The sequence below is a fragment of the Centroberyx affinis genome, unplaced genomic scaffold, assembly GCF_046629955.1.
Source record: "Centroberyx affinis isolate AG114_WGS23_722 - 3 ecotype Tasmania unplaced genomic scaffold, CSIRO-AGI_Caff_v1 ptg000466l_1, whole genome shotgun sequence".
NCBI lineage: Eukaryota > Metazoa > Chordata > Actinopteri > Beryciformes > Berycidae > Centroberyx > Centroberyx affinis.
In genome coordinates this window covers 24062-33829 of record NW_027279125.1, presented here as the reverse complement: position 1 = coordinate 33829, position 9768 = coordinate 24062, and the positions used below count along the sequence as shown (strand labels likewise).

Genomic DNA, 9768 nt, shown 5'->3' with positions numbered 1-9768 from the left:
ACAGATGCCGATCCGAAAAGGTAAGCTGCCAGCTGATTGGCTGAAACAATAAGTAAGTGGCATTCTCGTGATCCATTTGCACGCCGTCTCCAAGGGCCGCGTGCTCCTCCCCTCTCAGCGGTGTGGAAACAACACGCATGGTCCGTGGACAGACAGGCAGGCAGGCAGGCAGGCAGGATCCAGGGAGACTGATGGACAACAGCAGCGCGTGAGACATGATTTTAATCGTCGGGACCGGGACGTCAGCACCAGCAGTCCGATGGCCGCGGTGACAGGTATGTAACGAAGAAAATGAATGCATGTTGTGCCGATCATGTGAAGGATGAATTAGCTCGATGTCCGATCATGCTTCCCCGCGGTCCTAGCGCCGTCTGCACGACCGCGTCACTCAATCATACAAGTTTATGAGACGAGACAGACGGTGCCGCACTGAGACGTTTGCTGCTGTTGAATGAATAGGCAAATTGCAATTAGGTTGTTTTCTACATGGAGAGTCAGCTGACAAGTTGGTGTCGTTCGCCACAGTCAAACATCAGTGATTTGGCCAAAATAGAGATAGCATGTCATTGGAATGATTGTGGACATGGTCAGGCAGGGTGGACGTTTCTCCAGACATTTCAGATGCCATCCCAAAGACGGCAAATGCGTATCTTGCACAACAGCACTGCTGACTAATCTGCTTGTTAACAGTAGAGGATGATGCTGGCTAACCAAGGCATGTTAGAAAAACAGGCATGGTAACCTGTCCGCGTTACCTCGGCCGGAGTCAAGGTGTTGGTGCTCTCTGGTGATTACAAGAGTCATTTCTACAGTGCGGAGCGTGCGGGAGATAAAACGCATGGCCTCACTATTAGGTGAATTGTTGCATGAAGCAGAGTTATTCAATCTTGCACAATGCATTTGTTGCCCGCGTGACAGTGCATTCAGCAAAAACATTGCTGTCTTCACACCCTGTTTTACTAAACAGGTCATGCGCATTGCTTCGAGTGAAAGGCGTAGCTCATCTATGCAGCTGCATATCACTCAAATGACCTCAAGTTTGTTGCAGCATCACCATATTGTTGGACCTCACATGTTGTATCGTCGTCATATTGTGGCTAATATATGTCCATAATAGTCATCATGACCTGATAACAGGTAGGCAGTGCACACAGGTGTATCTAAGGCTGAGAATAGCACTGTGAACGGTAGGCTACTGATTACCTATAGCAGCCTATAGGCAACGGTCTTGGCAGGACGAGGCCTAATGCTGCGTTCAGGTTATATTGGAGGAAAAGTGTTTACATGCTCAACTCGTTGGAACGCTCACATGCATTTGCATGCATCAATTTTTATTTTTGAATTTAAAATCAACCATGAACAAACTGCAGCAGATTTTGCTCGCTTTTCGTGGGTAGTAGAGTTGATTGTATTGGTGTGCTGATAATTTGTATATGTTTTTATTTTATTTATTTATTTGTATTATCTTGGACTGCCAACATCAGTGCATTTGCTGTCATACTTGTCACCTGCGTTGACACTGTAATTCTGCATGGAAAGCCATTTGGTCCAAAACGTCTAGTTTGTCCTGCATGTTATGATGATAATGTTTTTACTTCTTTACATGGCCAGGTATTATGGAAAGTCGTGTTGAAGTCAAGACCAAGACCAGAGTAAATAGAGTGCTATTTGGACAATAACGGCAATAAAGAGTGTTCATGTCCTTCCAAAAATAATCCTTAAGAAGTTTAAGTATCAACAGAGATGTAGATCTATTTGCAGAAGCCCTGTACTGAAACCTTAAACATCCATCTAATGAATGCATAGAATTTTAACTAATCAGTGCATATAAGTTTGGGGATCATTATATACTGCACACAGTGTAATCCCTTAAATTGTTTGTAGTGCTGGGGAGAAAATGAACAAAGATGGACCAGGTGAAGAAAAATGTATCTTTGAAAATGTATTAGTTGCATCCAATAGTGACCGAGACCAAGACAAGTCCAAGTCAAAACAGACAAGTCAAGACGTCAGAAAAGTGTCTCAAAACCGGACTCAAGTACTACAGCCCTGGTATTCAGTGTCATTCAATGCATGTTTGATTGTCTGGCATTAGATGAATATTAGCAACATTGTTGTGAAATTGCATTTGTGACCCTATGGTCACCAAGCTTTTCAGAGTGAAGAAGGCATAGCTTATCTGTGCAGCTGCAAGTCAGTCACTGACTTTACTGGAACAGGTTTTTTCACTATGATATTGTTTTGATCTTAGATCTGGTTTGTCTGTTATACTGCAGTAATTGTTACAGCCCTTCACCTAAAAGGTAGGCAAGGCACAGGTGTACCTGGCAATAATCAGAGTCAAACTGAGCAAGGTGCTGATTGCAATAAGTATGAAACTTGGAACATGGCCTAAACAACAGCCTGGATGCTTCGGTTGGCCTGGAGCAGAGAACCATGGAAGAAAAGAGCCATGTGGAGCATCCAGCAGAATGGCTCAGTGTTCACATGCGTCCTCAGGGTTGTAAACTGAGCCCACCTGTGTGACATGCCCATACAGAGAGCTCACACTCTGCCTGTCTGTCTCTCTGTCTGTCTCTCTCTCTGTCTCTCTCTTCTTTCTGGGGATCAAGTTGGAACTAGTAAGGCTTCCCTCTGGCTCATGTCCATGCATCATTTTAACTCTTTCAGATGCCATTCTCCATCTCAAAGATCTCAAATGTAGACCAACTTGAGGCTGTAGTATTAACCACACATGAAAGAATGTCTACACATTCATATGGTAATTTGATGGCTTTTTGAACAATCCGTGACTTTGTTCTTCCCGTGTGTACAGACATGTACTACCAAACACAGATTTCGTGAAATGCGCATAATTTAACCCTTATAAGTGCTCTTTGTGAATTATTCATTTCCATCCCACATCCACATAACGGTTCATTCATTTGAAAGTGGTGCAAAGTAAATACTGTAGACAGCCTACAGTTTTGCTTAGTGCCAAGTAAATAACATAGCCAGCTTAGTATTTCACAGTTTTCTGTGGCTATTTCACCAATGTGAAACTTTCAATATGAAGTAATACATTAATTCCAATATACAGACTGTAATTAAAATAGGTAATTTGTGACTATTATTTACCATGATTTTAAGATGTGTGATCTGACATTTGTATTCTTAATGTCATGATCTCAATGGCATTTTAAATTATGTTGCCAGACTAATCAGCTGCATCCCAATAGCCATATACATACAAATACAATCATACCATGAGTAAAAATAAAAATCTGCATATGATAAGAGGAGTTGTGCAGATATTAAGTATAGTGTAGAAAGTATATAAATTTGACCTATTTGATTTGTTGGTATTACAATGCGAGTATTGAGCTGAGCGAAGGTCCTTTCATCCTCAATGCCATGCACAGAGCTTCACAAATGAGTCTGGAAAATACAGTCTAATAGCCATTACTCAGCTGGTCAGGTTTTAATAATGAAATGACCACATCTACACTACACCACAGTTCACTAAAACCCACACTGCTGGCAAAGTTGTTTAAATATTTGAATAAACTCTGGGCTGCATGAGTGGTGTTTGTGGGTCTCTGAATATTTAATTCTGAAGTTTCTGAAGTTGAATAGTAGCTCTATTTAATGAAAGGAGATCCCTGGCTTCAGTTTTTCCCATGTAGGCTTATTTGACTATCTTTATAGAGATATTAAACTGATCATATTTGCAGGTTATCTGCTATTATTTTAGCTTAATTGTTTGGGACAGGCAATTGCACAGAGTTTCTTTTACTAATTGTACCCCTGTATTTCAGTGTCAAAATTCAAATAACATTACGCTCCATTAGGTTATGTTTAACTTAGAACCTTTTTTTTATGTTGAAGTGGCCTTCGTCCACACAAAGCTCTGTTTTGGAGCAGCCATATTGTGTAACAGTGTTTTTGTTGCTGCTGTGAGTGGTCTTCTCTGTCCAGACCCTCATGTTGAATGCAGTCTGCACAGGCTGATTGCCAAATTTGTCTTGTGAGAATTATCTGCTCTCCCTCCACACAGAACAAGAGATTCCCTATATTAGAGCAAGACAGACTCTCTTTATGCTGCTGCCATATGCAAGGAGTGATTTTATTCAATCACGTATGTTTTTCCCAACATGTACATTGGTTAATCGCATCATGTTTAGTGTAAGAGTTCTTTGGTATATCTTTGATAGGCTATATATCAGTTTAAATCAAGTGGTCTTTGTTTGTTCCCTTCCCAGCCCAAGTTGATGGATGAAGGATGAGCGCTTGCTTTCCTCTCCGCGTCTGTTTACATCCATGTTCTATTGAGATGTAGAGCTGGGTCTTCCCTTGTTCCTCCTGACAGGACATCTGTCTCCATTAGAGTGTAGTATTGATGTGCTCCTGTGTCAGTCAGTCTTCCGCTGCCCTTGGACTGTTTGAAAAGAGGAATCCCATTGTTCTCTACAATCACCCACATTATAAATATGTCTGTATCAGCTATCTTATGAAGACAGAAAGTGTTGTGTTGTGTTGTATTGTAGCCTGGGCTGCTAAGCAGGTGATTCCCAAAGCCACCATTGTTTCCTAATACAATATCTCACAAGCATTTAAAATAGCCTTGCCTATTTCCCTAATTTATAGCCAATTACAGAACATTGGAGATTATCGCATAATCACAAATTCAAACTCCTAACATGTAGGCCTATAGCACAGTCAGGTCAGACATGGTGAATTCATGACATACTGACAGTCAGCATAATCTGCAAGAGCATCCAAATGGCATGCGTGCTGAGAGTTGATTCCAGATGCTTGGCAGAGGACAACCGCCACTAGCAGTGCTACACTTTTGAGGGACTTCGATGCACTCCCTGAGTGCTTTCACACTCTCAGGTGTGACTCAGATTATGGGCGAAATCCTCGCAGATGGCGGCCGCAGAAGCGCGTTGCATGAATTCAAGCTTGATTTCCAAACATAACAAAGACGTTCGCTTTGTCATAAATTATTACACGCCTAAATTAACATTCCTATCAAAGCAGAAATGAATAGGCCCTGTGCTGTGGCTCGGGCCTTGGAAACAAACAGAATGCTCCCCACAAATTGAGTCAACTTGCCCGAGCAGTCGAGTATTGACTTGAGCTTCAAAGCCTCCTTTGAGGTTGTGGTAGTCCGGGAAAAGTGATTTCTTCAAAGATTCTCTTCCAATTACAGTGGGCTACTATTCCTGAGTGAGAGGCCAGTGTGCACACAGAGAATAGTGTATGGGATTCGGTAGCACTCTGGTACTTGCTCTCCACAATGGTCATGGGGCCTGGGAGAGACATGACAGATGAGCGTATAAAAGCCATATCAAAGCTGTGTTCCTCCTCCCTGTTTCGGAGCTGTGAGCAGGAACTTATGACCAGCTGTCAGAAATGCACAGGGTGATGATCATCGGCTTCATGTGGCTGATAGAGCCTTGTGGTCAGGATGAATAATGGATACTAAGTGCTCTAAACTGCTGAGGCTATATGAGTCACTTTGGGGAGGCTGGAGTTGGGCTAACTTTCCTGTGCCGTCAATCACAAGCAAGAACTTCTCAAGTCAATTTCATTTGCTTGAAGTGGACTCCAGTGTAGGAACTGATTTACAGTGGTATGAGACGATAACTCATTTTACCCCAACAGTTGTGTATCATACTTTTCAAGAAACTCACACTTCTAGTAGGGCTCTACTGTGGTCAGTGTGCTTTGTACACCCAACTCAGTATATAGGTTACCCAGCAGCTAGTACTGCATACAGGCTACACTGGTTTATTTTAGCCTTCATAAGCTACAAGCATCTTTAAATAACTAATATTGGAGAGCCACCTATGCTGTATAGTTCAGTCCTAACCAATCAGTTTCAGCTTTTTTCTGCGCATTCTAAATTATCTTACTCTTCATACCGGTGTCTTTGATGTCGACTCTGGAGAGGCAACCCGCTGCTGGAAACCACTGGGTTCTCCGCTAATGATCTGTACCAGCCCAGGGTTGGGGTTACTGCTTTCATGTCTTGTGTAACAGTTGCATTTTTCCCTTTTAGATATCCGTTGTACAGCGTGTTCTTTTTCAGCACAATGTCTCATCTGTCTCCTCTGGAGGACACTGCGGGGACACGTGTTGTTAGAGTTGTGGAGACCTTCAGGAAAATAAACACTTGAACCCTTGTGGTGAGCGATGTTCCTTTCCGTGTTGTTGCAGATTCTCAAAAGACCCTTATGTCTAACCAAACATTGGATACAGCCGAGCCCTTGTTCAATAACGGAATGTGCTTCATCATGATGTATGTCTAATTGCAATTTGTATTTATAGTTTATAGGCCAATAGCTTTGCTTCTGGCTCTGTGAGTAAAATTTGAACCAGCAGACAGATGATATTGCATCTGCATCACAGCTTTTACTAGATCTATGTGCATCGTACTCGCTCTCTGTATGTTAATTGTGAATTAAATTGTGGAAGACAAGGCGACATGTCGGGTAGCTTGTGAAATGTGCTTGCTAATGCTGTTAGACCCCTATGGTTTCACCTCACTGGACTTGTTTCATTGCATTGTCATAATGTGGCGCACATTGTTAAATGTCAGGTGTCTTACATTTACATACTCAACTTGGTCATGCAAAGCAGTGCTATTTTAATGCTATATAGCCTGCCTCTAATAATTTGACTCTTGTCTGCAGCGCTACGCAGGCCGTCACCATGCTCTTTTGGAATTACCCACTTTGATAATGTCCTTGTTATGAAAAGTGGTGTTGTTGGATGTAGACCTAACCCCATCCTCATAATGTGAGCAAATGTGACAGCACACTGCATTGTGTATGATATGCAATGGGAGGATTTGACATCCAGGCTAAATCTTGAATGTTGCTTCATCCAGTGGTCCATTCAGACCTGCCATAATAACACAGTGTCTGTGTAGTCGTAGTTATTAGCCGACTTTTATTCACCCAACTATTCTGGGAAACAGCAGTGTGACTTAGCCTACAAGGCACGGCAGGCATAACTTATTAGGCTTCAGTGCCTTCAGAAAGTATTCAACCCCCTTGATGCATTTTGCGGTGTTACAGCCTGAATTCAAAATGGATGGAATTCTTGTGACTGACCTACATACAATAACCCAAGATGTCAAGGTGGATTTTTTTTTAAACTTTACAACCTTTTACAAAGTAATTAAAAATATAAGGCTGAAATGTTTTGAGTCAATAAGTATACAGCCTCTTTGCAGTGACACTACAAATTCAGTTAGGTGCATCCAAATTCCTTTGAATGTGCTTGAGATGCCTCTACAACTCGATTGGAGTCCATCTGTAGCCGCTTCTATTATATAAGACATGATTTAGAACAAAACATATCTCTGTATTGGGTCCCATAAATGATGCATATCAGAGCAGAAACTGCCAGGAAGTCCAAGGAAAAGTCTGTAGAAATTGTAACTCTTCAGCTGTAATGCAAAGCGCTATGGCTGTCGGAAACTGGGCACAGATAGCTCATCACCCGTCTAACATCATCCTGCCATGAAGCTTGGAGGTGGCAGCATCATGCTGAGGGGGCTGTTTCAGCAGCAGGGACTGGGACACTTGTAAAGATAGAGGGAGCAGTGAATGAAGCCAAAGACAGGCAGATTCTTGAGGAGAACCTGCTTCAGAGACCAAAGACTTATGATCAGGTCGACGGCTTATGTTCCAACAGGACAATGACCCTAAGGACATAGATAAATCAATACTCTGATGGCTTCAGAACAAGAATGTGAAAGTCCTTGAGTGGCCCCACTGAAGCCCAGACTTGAATCCCAATGGAAAAACTGGAATGACTTGAAGAAAGCTGTTCACATGATGCTCCCCATCAAACTTGACCAGGCTTGAGCAAATCTGCATAAACTGTAAACTGTCTCTAAACTGTAAGTAGTGAAAGTGTTGACTCCAGGGTTGAGCATACTTATTAAAATGAGATGTTTCTGCATTTCATTTTCAATCATTTGGCAAAAACTCACTCTGTCTTTATGGGGTATTTTGTGGAGATTTTTGACAAAAATCTCAATTAAATCAATTTTGAATTCAGGTTGTAACAAGACAAACTGGAAAGTCAAGGAGGTCGAATGTTTTCTAAAGCCACTGTACTTATCCTTAACAAAGGACAAAGAGTGGTGTTACTATTTATAAAAACAGCATTTAAGGTTAACCAGGTTGCTGTCACATTTAGGGAACTTAATCCATATCCTGGCAAAAGGATCGCTCTCATTCTTCCTCCTTCAGCTTTTTTGTTCTCTGCCGCTGAAGGAGATTGGCAGTGATTGCAATAGGTTGTGACACCTGGACAGCATCAGCAGTCCGAGGTGTTGCCATGGATCTGTAACTGTAGACTCACCTGCCAAATTGCTCCAGCGGTATTGAATGGCCTGTCAATGTATTGGATGTCCAATTCAATCAACTCCTAAATTGAGTGAGGATAGCGTTGGGTTTTAATGGCCTTGTGCTGCTGATGAGAAAGCAGAGTGTTTAGTGTAGCCTAGCTGCATGCAAGCAAGCTGCATTTCTGAAATGCCTGTGGTTGGAGCAGACGTGGATTCAGCATCAGCCCACATTTCATTGATAGGCACTTTTATTGTGCTGCTGCCTGATCTGTGTGGCTCCCCCACTATTCTCAAGGAGAGGAACAGATAAGGAGATCTCATCACGTGTAACATAAACTTGCGTTCATTTGTTTATTCAAAAACTCCTTAAGCCCGTGAGAACACCATACACATATCAGTCATATCAGTTTAGGTTAATATTTGGTTAGCTACGAAATGTCAGCAGCTCCAGTCGTTATTATCGCAACACACACCGTTAGGAAGTACATCAGTGTTTTTATTCTACGCTTGTGTTAGATAGCCAGTGTAAATAATGATTTTTTGAAATCATGTCCTGAAATTGTATTATGTGCTTCCAATGCTTTTGTTTTCATTGGATCTTGTTCCAACAAATTGTTGCGTTCACTGAAAAGCAGAGATTGGCACACTGTGTGGAGTTCCTAGTAAATTTGGCACACGTCCCACGAAACCTCAAAATAAAAGTTATGCAATCATTTTACCTGTCTGAAATCCAGCCCAGTAAATTGATAAGGACACAGATTATTATGTCTGGTTGCCTCTGCAGACCGGACATTCCTTTCTTTACTGTGAAAACCCAATGGTTTAGTTTAATATTGGGGTCGCAACCTTGGCTGCACATGAAGTCACATTGAAAGGAAGCCAGCCTGACCACAGCGCTGAGTGCTTTTTTATTTTGGTCGTAGTAATCACAAAGTCTAGACGTTGGCAATTCACCCTTACAATCTCTGGACTCCTTTCAGACAGACTAAGCTCAGGCTCTCCCTCCTCTCTGTTTGGTTATCAGGGTGTCTAACCCGGTCTCGCCCGGGGCATGTTTTAGCGTCGGCATGTATGCAAAGCTGCTTGTGGAGCACATGATGTGGGCTGCAGCACTCAGCTGAACAAACGCAGCGGTGCCCTCCGTCCTCTGTCCTCCTCTCCTCTCCTCTCCTTCTCCTCTCCTCTCTCATCTCCTCTCCATACCCTCCGCCGCTCCATCATCTCAAAATGAATCCAGCGCCTCTATCACCGCTGACGTGATAGCCACATGACATCACTGGTGCTATGACAACAACACTCCAGCCTCTCCTCCGTTCACAGGTCCATTTTGGGCCGTCGCTGAATGTTTCAAATTACAGATGCAGCACATTAAAACTGCTGCCTTCTCTGCCCTCATTGCTGTTGAGGTGATAAGAACA

The 9768-nt window shown here is 42.5% G+C and overlaps 1 protein-coding gene across 1 annotated transcript in view; it reads left to right on the top strand.

Annotated features, from left to right (window-relative positions):
- Positions 1-214: 214 nt before the first annotated feature.
- The window catches only part of LOC139642346 (rho guanine nucleotide exchange factor TIAM1-like), a gene marked incomplete at its 3' end in the record, with an annotated part of 33612 nt that continues 24058 nt past the window's right edge, over positions 215-9768 (top strand). The window contains exon 1 of the mRNA XM_071517149.1: positions 215-275. The remainder of the gene's footprint in view (positions 276-9768) is intronic.